This window comes from Stegostoma tigrinum, chromosome 2 (assembly GCF_030684315.1).
Source record: "Stegostoma tigrinum isolate sSteTig4 chromosome 2, sSteTig4.hap1, whole genome shotgun sequence".
Classification (NCBI taxonomy): Eukaryota; Metazoa; Chordata; class Chondrichthyes; order Orectolobiformes; family Stegostomatidae; genus Stegostoma; species Stegostoma tigrinum.
In genome coordinates, this window is record NC_081355.1 from 11,082,311 (window position 1) to 11,097,330 (window position 15,020).

Below are 15,020 nucleotides of genomic sequence, written 5' to 3' on the forward strand. Positions count from 1 at the left end.
AGTATGAGATTTAAAGTTTAAACTTGGGTCAAACAGGATGCTAATGTTTCACCAAGTCTGATTCAACCTGAATGAGTAGCCAGGGAAGAGACTGAGGTCAGTTACAAAGGAGAGGCATTTATAGTAGACCTGAATTCACTTCCATCATGCTCTTGAAGACAGTTCTAACTATTCTCACTTGTTACTTTAATAACTCTTTGTTTCTGTAGAATGTTTATCATTAATTGTCTTACCAAATTATTAGAGGCTTTTTTCAGACTTTAATAACCAATGTTCATTAATCCAGTAAGAACTCAGACCAGCTGGTTACCCAAATGAATAGTCAGTTAGTACTTTCTAAAAATACTCAATTCGTTTGACTGAACTACACCATCACTACATTTTCTCAGACTAACGTGATCATCTGTGGAGCACTTAACTCCTCATCTGAAAGATGTGACCAGTTTATTACTGGCAGGTAAGTGGCTAGAAATTAGAACACATTGTGCCTGAAGGGTACAGCCATGTCCAGCTTTGGAAATCAGCATCCTGTACACAGCTGAAAGACTTTTTTTTTACTCACTAATGGGTCCCCATAACTGTCCATCGATGTCAGAGTGGCTAATTAAAAACAGGCATTAGATTTGTGCTGAAACAATAAGCTAATGCAGTTTTTAGTGTTCTTACAGAAACTGGATTGTTTATAGTTGTAGCCTAAATCAATGACAGGTAGCTTTTCTCTGAGTAAAAATTTGCAACAAAATGTTGCTGTGTGGCTAGCAGGTGAAAGACATTATGATCACCATCTTTCCCATTCCTGTTTCAAATTCCCCCCGGACCTTCCTCTGTTTAAACAACTTGTTTGACTACTGTCTACTTAGAATGTGCTTGTAGAGGATCATAGATACAGTGACTCATTCAAAAATGCAATTGAAATCCAGGTGCCAATTGTAGACGGCCTCAGGCCTCCCAATTCAGGCATGAGCTAACAATGCATTGTTAGTTATACATTCAGAAGTGCGACATAGTCTATTTTCACTTTTTGGAGAGAAAGGTTTATATTTATGTACCACTTTTCATGACTTCATGCCAACTCACAGGGCTTTAGAGTTGATATATTTCTGAAGTATAGCTATTGCTATAATGTAGAATTGGAGTGGGTGGAAAATTGCCGTGGTACCTTCAACATTATGAAGCCCAATGAGAAATTTCTTTCCAGAAATCTCCAGTATGACTTATATTTGTCCATTAGGATTTTAAGGGAATGTTGTCTAGCTGGGAGTATTTTGGTGCCAGTTGTCTTCTTGGAAATTTTCCTCTCCAAGTCTTTTCTGTTATATTCAATTAGATTCGTTAGTTTGGGAATCTCAGTTAATTTGTATTTGCCAAAAATTACTGAAAATTGATACATGATTGGGACCTTTGAGGTCCACCTGTCACCATTGGCAATGTCAGTGTTAAGAAATCCATTGATGGAATACTAAGAGAGAAATACATCTGTTGCTCTGGACCCAGCATTGTCTTGTAGACCTAGGAAATTAATGAGAATGGTCTCCTCCATGCCAGCAACAATTCTAGTTCATACTTAAGACATGGCTGTGCTGTCAGTTCCCTACATGATAATAATTACAGTGCTGAAGTCTGAACTTTCTTTTTTGCCAGAAACACAAGAGCAGCTTTGCAGTTCAACATTGCATATCAATCCAAAAGGTTTTCACAGAATCCCAATGATAAGAGTTAGCTCACCATTTCTCCGAAATGTGGGAATTTCCCTCAATACTTCATCAGCAATCTGATAATGGTTAAATGTTGAGCTAACTACCCATTGCTAAACAAAGTGTTGAAGTGCACCAGAGATATGGGAAACCCACTGTTGTAGAGTAATTTGTTGCTTTTCATTGTTGATATTAAGTTATAAATTTCACTTGCATTTATACAGTGCTCTTAACAGAGAAACTCCCCAAAGTGAATTTTCTTCACACTGCCTCTCAGTATATTTCTTAGGCATAAAATTATTGTCTTTCACTCGCACGTTTGTCAGCTGGAGGAACTATAAAATTCCATGGATGGTCTTCCCACTATTCCCCCCACATGCTTACAACCTGTCCATATTTCATGCAAGGTGGGTCAGGCTTCAGAGCCATGGGCTTTCATTCCAGTTGAGACCCTACAGTGCCCAATTATAACTCACTTCAGTGCTTATTGCTCAGTTTCAATTTTATCAGTGCAACATCTCCACCTTATCGTCTGTCAATCCATGAGTTCCTTCACTTCCTGGTCTCTCCATCAATGCACCTATCCCTGACCTGATATTTTTTCCTTGCCATGAGTCTCAAATACTTAACTGGCCCAGGTCTCTGAGACTCAGAATCTGGGCAAGTTTGTAGTCCCAGTGTTGGCTACTGGCAGGACTATTGAACTTTGCTGAGGGAGGAGCTTTTCCTGATTGAGGGACAGATGTCCTATCTGCAGTCAATTAACACTCCATGCAGAAGCAGATGGCTACAGAGGAGCTGGGACTGCTGTGGATGTGTTCTCCATGGATTCTTTGTGTGCAAAGTAGGAAATCCCACTGTCCAAAAAATCCTGCTCCATCTACCACCATGTTGCCCACTCACTTAGCTTGTTGTATTTCTTTGTTGCCTCTTTGTGTCCTCATCACAGCTTGGATTATCACTGATTTATTTTGTCGGACTTAGTTACACAGATAAAACACTCTGATTCTTCATCTAATTCATTAATATATCGACTAAATAGCTCAGGCCCTAGCTCTGAGACTTGCAGTATTTCGCTAGTCACAGTCTGACAACTAGAAGATGCTTTTTAAAATCCTACGTTCTGCTTCATGTCTGTTAATTAATCTCCCATACGTGATACTATATCAACCCCCATCATTGAGCCTTAGATTATGTATTAGCCCTTTGGAGCGACACCTAATTGGAAAGTTAAATGTGCTACATCTACTGGCTCCCCTTTAACTACCCTAGCTCGTTACATCCTCAAAAGGCTCTGGTAAATTTCTCATACAGGATTTTCCTTTTGTAAAATCATATTGATTAGTTCTAATCATACTTTAATGCTTCTACATACATTGTTTAAGACTTATTCAGTAGTAGGTTCTCAATGACTAATATCAGGTAAACTTGCCTGAAGTTCCCTGTTTTCTCTGTAATTTCTTGAGTAACTGTGTTCCATTTGTTAACTTACAATATGCTGAATCTAGGGAGCTTTAGAAAGTCATAGCCAGCACATTCACTTTCGTTGTTATCTCTACAGCTCTCTCTTTTACACTGCTAGAGTACAGGACATCAGATCCTGGAGATTTCTTAGATTTTCGTCCCCTCCAGTATATTTTCTTCTTCAGATATTAATTAACTTAATTTTCTCACTTGATTAATTTCTAGGTTACCCTCTATTTCTGATAATTAACTAGTATCTTTTACCATTAAGAGTGACAAAAATTACTTGTGAATTGTCCTTCCATGTTGTCATTCTTCATGATAATTTATTTCTATATACTTACAGAAACTTTTATAATCTGTTTCTATGTTCCTGCCTCATTCACTCTGATTCTATTCGTTTTTTTTTATCAAATCTTTAGTCGCACTTGCTGGATTCTAAAAGCACTCCCAATCTCAGACTTATTACTCTACCCTCCAATATTATAAAACTCCTCTTGTAATCTAATACTATTTTTAATATCCTTAAAAAGCTCTGAATGGCGCTTTTCTGCTGGGTTTTGCTTCTCAATGGATTATATTTATGTTTGAAAACAGTGAATTGTTTCTTAAAGCGTTTCTTGCTATTTCCTTTCTGTCATTTCACTTTTTCTATTTAGCCAGTCAAATTCAGCAATTTTCACCTCATATCTATATGATTGGTTTCTTTACAATTTTTGTTTGGGATTGGAATATGACATTTTCAAACTTCATATGGATTTCAATTTATTATGATCACTGTTCCCAATGGATCTTTCACAATGACATTACTAATTAATGTGGCCTCATTACATAATATTAGATCTAAATAACTTTATCTCTAATTGGTTCCACATTTTGCTCCATGAAGCTTTCACAAAAACATTTGATAAACTTATCTTCCCCACTACCTTTATAATTTTGATTGGTCCAATGTGTATATGAAGGTTAAGTCACCATGAAAAATTATGCTTTTGTTACAAGTTCCAATAATTTTCTGTTTGATGATCCATCCAATATCATAATTATTGTTAGGAGGTCTGTAAATTATTACCACCAACATTTTTCAACTCTTGATACTCTTAATCTTCACCAAACTGATTCTATTTCCTGATTCTGTGAGACAAAATCCTTTCTCACTACTTTCCAAGTCAACCTCAGACTTTCTTCCACCCTTTCCATTCTGCTTGTGTTTTCAAACTGTCGCATATGAGGGAAAAATGGGTTTCAACCTCAGCCATTTTTTTAACTATTTCTATTTAATGGCAATTGGATTAAACCATTATCAGTGTTTGTGCCATTAGTTCACTCATTGCAGATATTTGCAGTATCCAGCTTCACTGCCACTGATCTCAGTACCTCAGCAGAGTAGTCTTATCAAAATTTTTAAAGTGTGAGGACATTTTCAAACTTCAACTGCTATGCAGCCTCTTTTAAGTAACTATGCATCAATAACTCTACAGTTTTTAGAACTTTTTGTCAAGTGAGGCATGTAAGACATGTTGATTGGCGAATTGATTCTTGTGAAACCAAATGGGTTTTCTCACCATATTTTACCAAACTCACAAAATTAATTGGTATTGCCGCCCTTATGCTGAGCAACACAGCTGATTTCGGTCCAATTACCATGCACTACTCTAGAATAACTTGATAACACACAGATATCTGCCCCAAGACCAACTCCTCTTGAGCCTGCGCCATCTCTCAAAGCTCACTGTGCACTTGGAGGAGTGCTGGTATTTGGGAGCTGTTCAACTCGGTCAAGGAAGGACTCAGGACAGATATTGGAGAAGGGAAGGCTCGGCACCGTGCTTCTTGGAGATAGGCTGGTTAAGTGGTCTGATCTGATGAATGAATGAAAAAAGGTGCTAAGCTGACATAGCACACATACTGCAAGATGCAAATGTCCTTGACTGTGTAGTGCTGCACAGCACAGCCACATGCCTGGTTGTGTAACTAATTGCCACTGCAACACACAGCAGGGCAAGGTAAGGCAACCATGCTGTAGGCACCACATAAAAGCATGCTGAGAGTGCAAGAGAGCAGCCCTGTTGTGCAGTTTGATCCATGCTAGGTTGCTGACTCTATGTGACACCTGTATACGATGCACACAGCTGGTTGGCAATATACCCTTTTAGAGAAGTTTGCCCTTGCGGGTGCCCTGCTAGTGCACCAGATGATGCCAGGATGTTGACATTGGTTCGGGTGCCAATGACTATGGTGGAAGGGTGTGTGTGGCTTGTGCCCTGCTCTGTAGTTTGGCCAGGGGAAAGATAGAGATCATTTGGAGGACAAGTAAGTTGAACTTGCTCTGGTTTCCATGTTGTATTTTCCTGATGTCTGCTTTGTTTGGTGAGTTTGGAAAGATCATCCATTTATGTGACCATTTGGGCTGTTAAGAAGGTGTCTGACAAGCAAAAATGAGCATCAGTTGGGAACGTTCCACCGCCTAGCAAGAATCTCACTACACTGCTTGAGAAAAGCATAGAAGATGCTGTGAGATGATCTTGTCCAATCCCGCCACACATTTCACCACAGCCATCATTGCTCAGACCCTTATAAGACTTCACCTATTTTTTTTATACAATCTGTGCTCTGCTTCTATTAATATATTCATTTGGAAAATGCATTAGCTTAGGCCATTTGAACATGTACGTATCTTTTCTCAACTAATTTTTAACAATTTAAAGCAATACATTATAGGATACAATACAAAAGGCTTGTTTTATAATACAATGTTTAAATATCCAAAAGCATGAGGTACTATAGCCAAACTTTAGTTTTGCATTAGAATTTTGCATTGATCTTAAATTGAAAATTCAACAAAAATTGAATGAAAAAAATAGTAAAATATAGCAGGTGAATCACATTAAAATTCATGCCTGGAATTTTAATCAGTATTATCACAACTGACATGTTGTAGGGACACCCTAGCTTTGTACGATTACTCTTATCAGGCTGGTGAAGAAAAAGTGGTTATATACCAAGATGATGGAAGATTAACTGACGGTATTTCAGTCCTCCACCTAATAATTGGCTTTATCAGCAGATTGTTGTAAAGGAACATGTAACACATTACAATCATATTAAACTTTCATCAGAAAAAGTGAACTGATATTAATTTGGTCAAAAGAGCTCTTGCTGCCCTTTTATGCTTGGCACTAACTGGGTAATAAAACCGCCATCAGTTTAGAAACTCAACCTGTTTTTTTTTCCTGGCACAATGAAAAGCAATTACTTGCCTGAGTTAAGGTAGATCTAAAGCAAACTATAGACAAGCCCAGATAACTGTCAGATTGAGTCAAATGTTACATGCTCTATCAAAGACTTATAAGCAATGAACTACATTTGGATCAAAAAGGACAGATGAAGACAGGTGAAGGATTCAAACTTGAGTCACAAGCTTAATTGTTGTTGAAAAGTTGTATTTGCATCTTTACGAAACTAACTGAATAGCAACAAAAATGGTGAAATTAAAGAAAAAGTGCAATTAAAACAAAATTAAAGTGACTGACAAGTACAAATACTCAATTTTACTGGACAGGCTCTGTTTGTTTACATGCCAGACTCACCATTAGTGCTTTATTTTAAGTATATTATACCACTAACCAAAAATCACATTTTCTAATCACTGTGTGCATAACCCTTCCTGCTTTCAAAATCATCAGAACTATATTTAGAGGTGCAAAAAGACCCAAATTTAGGCCAGATAATTAAAGTTTCATACCATGCATTAATCAGTAAATATTATTGATATAGTCTTATTATAGTGCTTACAGTACATATTAATACCCATTTATTTGTAAGGCATTTCAATTTTTTATTCATAGAAATGTAAATATTAAAGAATTAGATGTTCTGTTTGATTTGGCGTTCAGGTTAATTATACTGACAATTGATTTAATGCAATATTCATAGATAGATTAACAGAAACAAGTGATAAAACTGGTTCAGACTAATGACAATAAAACATTGTAAAAATCTAAATCTGTAACTGAAAGTCAATTGATCGCAATACGTAATACAGTATTGTTATCCTGGGCTCAAAACATTATACCAATTCTTTGAAAACAGAAAACATGATTAAAAAAAGCTTAAATGTTTTGCTTTATTCCCCGCACTTTCTCACCCTTTCTAAAGATGCTTATGGTTAGTATTATATAGTAAATAGACTTATGGTTAGTAGTATAGATTAAGTCTTCTGCATGAATTGAGACAGTGAGCAGTGATCATGTCAGCTGGCATAGGCAAGCACTGGGAGGTTTCAGTGCAGAAAATTATAAGTGAACTCATTGCTATCCTCATGTGACATTTATGTAAGCATGCATTCCAACAGATGCGACTGATCTATGAATGGAGCAAGGATGCTGATTTGATTTAACCCAGCCCAGGTAAAATACAAAGACTTCACTTGTTAAGAAACTGTGGTCAGCCAATGAGAAAAGAGGCAGTAAAATAAATTAAAGAAAGGGTTCGCACAAATGCAATACAAAGTGGAAATCTGACAAACTGGGAGAGCTATAAAAAGCCAAAAGTGATACCACAGAAAATAATAAGAGGTTCATGAAGGAAATGTGAGAAAAAAAACTAGGAAGAGGGATATCAAAACTGACAAAGAACCCCCATTTTTATAAATGTAATAAAAGAATGAGGGTGCTAAAGTAGACATTAAGCAGATGCGCTTGAGGTTAAAGGACAACAGAAAAAAATGGCAGACCAGTTAAAAGTGTACTTTATATCTATTTTCATTGTCAGGAAACGGACCCAATTTCATTGGCGCAAGGGAAATAATAAAAATAAGATATAGGAGAAGTTTTGACAAAAAAATGTAATGGAGAAAATAATGAGAATTAAGATTGAAATTGCCAAGATCTAAATAAGTGATGGAACTACAAATGCATGAGTTATTATTACCTATTGCTTTATAGATTCATAATTTTTCCCTTTGGATTGAACAATGGTAAATATCACAAGGTAATTGCTGGCCAAACATTGGGACTAGTTACTAGAATGTGATAAGTATCAAGATGGCATATGGAGAGACAGTAGCCTGTGTAGATGAGTGCAGAGAATTACAAAGACAGGCTATGAGAGTGGGCAAAGGTATAATGGCTGGAATACAACATGAGGCAGAGAAAAGTCATTCACCTTGGCTATGAAAGAAATGGTGACTCCAAAGATATTCAGAGAGTGGACACTCAGAACTCATGAAGAAATGAATGACCACATTCACATATGGGTGTTCCTCTTTTAATTCAGGAGGGAGGCAACTGAACACTAGCTGATGGATCCTATAAATGTCATTGAACGATTAGAGAATGGGTGTGTGATGACTCCCAACAGCTTCTCTGCCAAAGAAAATCATTGATAGTCTCTGCAACTGTGGTCTTGAGAATACTAATGGATAAATCTTGCATAGAAATTTTGCATGTTTATGTAGCTTAGGAAAGATGTCACCTTGAGCGTGGATTAAGACCTACTCATAGGCAACCATGCAGCATATCAAAGAAGGCATGTCATATAGGGATGCATAAAATATACAGCATCAAAATAGGCCTTTTGGCTCAATGAGTCAATGCACTGTTTGAGTCCTCTTCAATTCAAACTGCCTCACATACAGCCTATCTTGATCTTGTATTTATATAGTTTCTTTATAGAAGCATTTAAACGGTTTGCCCTAGCCACTTCTTGTGGCAATAAGATTCTTACGTCAGGTTAACGTAACAGATGGAATTTAATTATTGTATTTTAATTTTTTAAGTGCTATGACAAATGTAGTGGGACATGTGCGTAAGTGAGGAGAGGTGAAAACAGACACAGGTGGGGAGTGGATATGAATTCACAATCTTGTTCATGGCCATACAAATTTGTATTACATGAAAAGGAATATGAGTTATCTTTCTTACAATAAAATTAACACACATTACTGAGGCCAACAGGGAACATTAGTTTGAACTTGGATACACTACTCATCTGACCTGGAGTGTTCGAAGCTGACTCTGATGCCAAAAGTGGAAATGGTTTCCTATTTCCCAGCATGACATTTTAACCTTGAGGCTGAAAAAGCAAGGTGTTAAATGTCCAGAAGCTTTTTAAAAATCTGAGCAGGAATATTCATCCAAAATAAACTTGGCTCACACCAAACCACCAAATCATTCTGGGTATTTTTAAATTGTCTATAGAAAGCAAACCTGTCAATCATGACCATAACAGCCCTTTAATACATCTCAGCATCTTCAATCAAAGTCACTACAGCTATCACTGATGTTGTTACTATTTCACTGCGAGCTTATTATTACAAAATTATAGATGGTATAGAACGAGTAATAAAACTGTAAGTGAATCATACTTTATTAATTAACTTAAAAGGTCAAATGAATCTACAAACGCTTCAAGCATCACCCTTCTGATTTATACCTTGCAAGTAACCTGACTTTCTCAGAGTGTTTTGGGTCACCTGCGCTAGTCCAACCTCCAATGTTGCAGATTAGCCTCCTGATTGTGTTGCTGCATTGCCTGGATAGAGTGGTACTGTCAGCGATTTTCCTGCATTATCAGGACTGAAGCCAGCACAGATGATCTAAGATTCTCTAAGGAGAATTGCGACCTACAGTGGTTATGATATCATTTGAATCCCTTTGCTTAACTATTCTGGACCATTCATAACTATATAAATAGATACCATATATCAGACTGAAAAACACTTGTAAAGTTATTGTAGAACACAGAAGCTGTAATATTTAACTTAATTAATTTAAAGTACACCGGACTTTTAAAAAACCTAATAATTTATTGTGAAAATTAAAAAAGGAACTGCAGCCACAAAGATGAACGTTAAATAGTTTACCTGGTTATATGTCTGTAGTCATTATGAACTAAGTACAGCTTTTTAGAACCATGGCTAATATTTTTTGTAATACACCATTTGCTGTACTGCTGTTCTTTGTGTATTGAATCATTTGCTGTCTGTAATGTAGACAGTTTGTGACAAGGCAGAGCTATTACAGCTCCCAACAGTCTTCTTTACAGGCTCATTATGGTCTAAAGGATTTAGCAGGTGGAGGTGGTGAATTGGTAATTTATACAGAATGTCTTTAACACTTCTGTAGTCTCTAAACTGCGGAAGTAAAAACATAATTTCACACTAATTACACTAGCTAATCATTCAATCTGACTCCTTAGCCCGAAAATTGAACATACTTTTTCTCATTAAAACATATAATACTATTCAAGTAGAATCTGCAATCAGATCTCAGAACTATACACTTACTGGGCATTGATTGTGCTTCTCCTCTACTTCAGTTTGTGGGATGCAAAATGATGGAATTAGTTACTGAGGACAGGTAAGCCTTGTCATTGATGTTCAACACTTCCACTAGGTGCCCACAATAAGCTCTCCTGCTTTACTGAATTGCATGCATTGAACACTGGTAGTGAACAGCCTTATTCAATAGGTTAACCTGCAGGAGATGCAGCTAGACATATCAGGCTACCTCACACTGAGGGATTGAAACCACTTTCTCCTCCTGGAACTTTGTTGGTTCTAAATGGCATCCTTCAGAGTCAAGTGTACTCAGTCAATCACTTTGGAAAATACAGGTATTTGCCAAGGTTTTGTCCCCTCTGCCATTGCTCCAGCACATCACAAGTAAGAACTATCCAATGGAAGAGGGTTTCAGTCACGCTCTGAAGCCTTTCTTCATTTCTGTTTAACTGACCCAGAATAGGTCCCCAATGTATTTCTACAAGGACCCAGATAATTAAAAGTCAAGGGCTGTGGTGACCTTCGTTTAAATTTAGGTAACATGGTGAACTCCAAGCGATTTGGAGAAAAATCAGAGTTAGCTGATGGCTGTCATTGCGAATTGCAAATAGCAGTCAACTTCTTAGGTAGTTCTTCTCAGATAGAATCAGCTTGAGGCATTAAAACTTTTCATGGCATGTATTAGTTTTCTTTAACTTCCTGCCTATTTTCACTTAATTGTGTATGGCCTGTTTGTAGCATGGCTGTACATGTCTGTATCTTAAAAGGCTGTTGTGCATGGTTTGTTAATTGCTTTGAAGAGTATGTACTGAAGCACAGGCTATGCAGTTCAGAAGGGACATTGGGTTCATGCTCTGATGCTTCACTATTTTTGGGTTTTCAACTTGAGTTTATTTCCTCTTCTTCCAATAAAGCTTAAAACAAACGTGTTCCGTAAGTGAGTCTATTACCTTTTCAACTAAAAGAATCTATAAAATGATAGTAGAAAGAGACCCCAGTCAACTTATCCATGTTTGCTTCAATGACTATGGAGGTATGGCTGCACCCTGTGTACTGATTTGTCAGTCACCGTATTCACACACATTCTTTGAACACCATTGACTCAGATGGCCATTGCCATCTGGCTTGATGGCCTTGCTTCAATCATGAATCCTTGCAAACGAGAGTTCATCACAAGTTGCTTACCATGCTGATAGTTCATCACTTTTACATGTGGCTGGTAAAATGCACTTTTTCCTGTCCAAAGACCATCACAAGCATATCTCTGAAGGCTTGGATTCTTCTGTGAGCATGGCCACCTTGCCTCATTGCACTATACTATTATTTGGAGACTGCATTAAAGTTTGACATTTTCACCTCAACACTGTTGATGTCATGATACTGTGCAGTGATCTGAAAGTAAACGCAGCCTACTAGCATTTGGCACACTGTAAATATGTGTTACTCATTTACGCCCAAAGTTCCACAATATTTTACGTCATGAAATCTGATTGCTTCAAATTATCTATTTCTCTCTGGGCATGAATGCAGAACAAATTCTAGGCTGTGAATTCTTCAGCAGTGACATATCCGGTCATCATCAAATCTAGAAATATATGAGTGTTGTACAAAACTAGTGTTCATACCCACTATTTATGCTGTAAATTTGATGCCTTTCAAAAATACATTAATGGAAAGCTTAAAAGCAACTCCAGTGAGATGACGAACTACTTATGCCTTGTATAGTTAAATAAAAAACACACTTTGCCAAAGATTTTCATCTTGCATCTTCAGGACAATTCACAAAAATTGTAAATGTAAAGGGAAAACGACATTTAGGCTGTGTGTGAGAAAAGTGCTGATTAGTTGGCAAGTCGAATCTAATTGGTAGAAAAGGCCTCGACCCATCACGGGCAACATTTAAACAAAGCTTGGCAGTTAACTGTCAGTCTCCATCAGATTGGTGCATCCACTTTGACTGTGCTATCCAGTGATATCTGCAAATGATTAACATCTTCACCGACTCTCAACTGGGTTCACCCCGGGCCACACGGTTCCTGACCTTATTATTGCCGTGGTCCAACATGCACACAAGAGCTGAACTCTCAGGTTAGCTGAGTGTGACCATTCTCTATAAAAAGTCAACATTTGACTCAGTATGGTTTCAAGAAGCAAAACCTCAGTCAATCGGTAGAGAGAGGCTGTCTGCCGTTTGGAGTCCTCCCTGGCACAAAGAAAGATGTTTCTGATTGCTGGAGGTCAATCATCTCAGCATTAAGATATCACTGCATGACTTCCTCGGGTAGGGTCCCAGGCCTAACCATTTTTAGCTATTTCATCAATGACCTTCCCTATTTCATAAGATCAGAAGTTGGGATGTTCGCTGAGTACTATTTGTGATTCAAAAGGTACTGAAACAGCCCATTTCATATGCAGCAAAACCTACACAACATCCATGTTTAGGCTGATAAGTAACAAGTGGTACCATACAAATGTAAGGCAATGACAATCTCCAACATGACAGAAACCAACCACTGCTATTTGACATGCAGTGGGATTACAGTAGCTTAATCCTCAATTATCAACATCCTGTTGACTACCGTTAACCAAAAACAGAATTAGACCAGACGTATAAATACTGTGGCTACCAACAGCATGTTATAGACCAGGAATTCAGTGGCAAGGAATTTATTTCATGATCCACAAAGGCTGCCCACCAAATACAAGGCACAAGTCAGGCATGTGATGGAACAGTCTACACCACTGGCTCCCAATCTTTGAAGGCATGCTTCAATGAGACAAACAATTCACAGCACACTCACTGTCTTTCATTACTGCTTGTGCAGTTATCAAAAGTTGACATATGCATGGCTCTGGAAACTTGCACATGCACAGTCAAAAGGGCATTAGGTGTCAGCAGACACTGCCATTAGTAACAGACGCTGAGGCTCTGGAAGAGATGGGAAGCATGGTCTTAATGCTCAGGTAAAGCAATGCTGTTCCTCGAAAATATCACAGCACACTTTTAAACTTGTCACCAATTGAAAGCTAGTGCTCAATGCTTATCTGGATGAGTGATGCTCTAACAACACTCATGAAGCTCGACAGAATCCAGGACAAAGTAGCCCACTTGATCAGCACCTCATTCACCACCTTTAACATTCACTTCCATCACCACTGACACAAAATAGCAGCATTGTGTACCAACTACAAAATGCACTGCAGTAAGTCACAAAGACTCTTTTGCAGCACCTTTGAAATCTGTGACCCTCATACATAGAAGACAAGAGCAAAAACAGAAGCACTTCCAAATTAAACAGTATTCTACTTTGAATTATATTGTTGGTCCTTCAATGTTGATAGGCCAAAATCCAGGAATTCCCTTCTTAACAGCCCTGTGTATGTCCCTACAGCCAAAAGACTTCAGCAATTCAAGAAGGAAGCTCACCACCATTTTCCCAAGGGCCATTAATGATGGATGATAAATCCTGGTCTAGCCATGAAGCCCACATCCCATGAATGAATGGGAAAACACAAAAGCACTGGTTATGTGGGAGGCTGCATAATTCAACAGGGCTGATACTTATCACTTTAAAAGGAGTGGACTGGAAATATTGCTGGGGAGATCGAGACTTGTGGTAAAAGGGAGGCGAGTAATGGGAATGTTGTAATTTAGCATTAGGGAAAGTTAATGAGCACACCAAGCAGTAAGGAGTTGAACTTCAGGAAGCCTTTAAGGCTCACTATTTTCAAAACAATGAAAAATATATGATTTTCAGAGCCTGCCTCCAGCTTTCTTTTACTGGAGCTAATGATCGCTTCCAATTGAGTTTTGAGTGGTCCCCTTCTGACCTGCATTCTTCATGGTATGTGTATACATTATGGGAGCAACCTAGCACAACAATGAATAGCGCGAAGATGCAGTTGAATGAAATTGTGATTTCTGTCAATGTCACTTGGCATTGAATTTGAATATTTTCAGGAGGCCTCCACCAGTTCTAACCAGGAGTGCTGGCATCCTAAAGTGAGACTTACCCAGAAATTAGAACAGCCATGCTACCAGAAGTTATTTTAAAATAAACATTACCCAAGTGTTTCCCTGCTCGGATCTTAGGAATGGGGCAGCAGGGGGCAAAAAATCACCCCAACGACATTGCAATATCAGGACTGTTATAGTAAGAAATTTAAAAATAGTATCAAACCTGAAGAAATGCATATATCTGCACAGGATGAGTAGTAAGTCAGAAGACTGGACAGTACTTAGAAAACAGCATATAATGTCTATACAATTAATAAGGAAAGAAAACAATTTTAAAAAACTAGCTTAAAATATAAATACAGGTATTAAGAGTTTCAACAGATATTTTAAAAAAGAAGTTAGTAAAGTAAGCATTTATCCTATAGGAACTGAGTGTAGGGAATGAACAGTGGTAGATAAGGAAATGATAGATGAGTTGTCAATGTATTTTGCACGAGTCTTCACTATAGAGAACGCAAGCAACATCCCAGGAGTAGCTTTAATTCAGGAAATGGAAGGAAGGGACAAACTGAAATATTATATAACCAGGGAAGTGGTACTAAAAGTATGGTTGGTCCTGTGA

The 15,020-nt window shown here is 37.8% G+C and overlaps 1 protein-coding gene across 17 annotated transcripts in view; it reads right to left on the reverse strand.

Moving 5' to 3' along the window:
- fars2 (phenylalanyl-tRNA synthetase 2, mitochondrial) overlaps positions 1-15,020 on the reverse strand; it is a 380,692-nt gene that overhangs the window by 23,536 nt on the left and 342,136 nt on the right. The window lies entirely within an intron of this gene.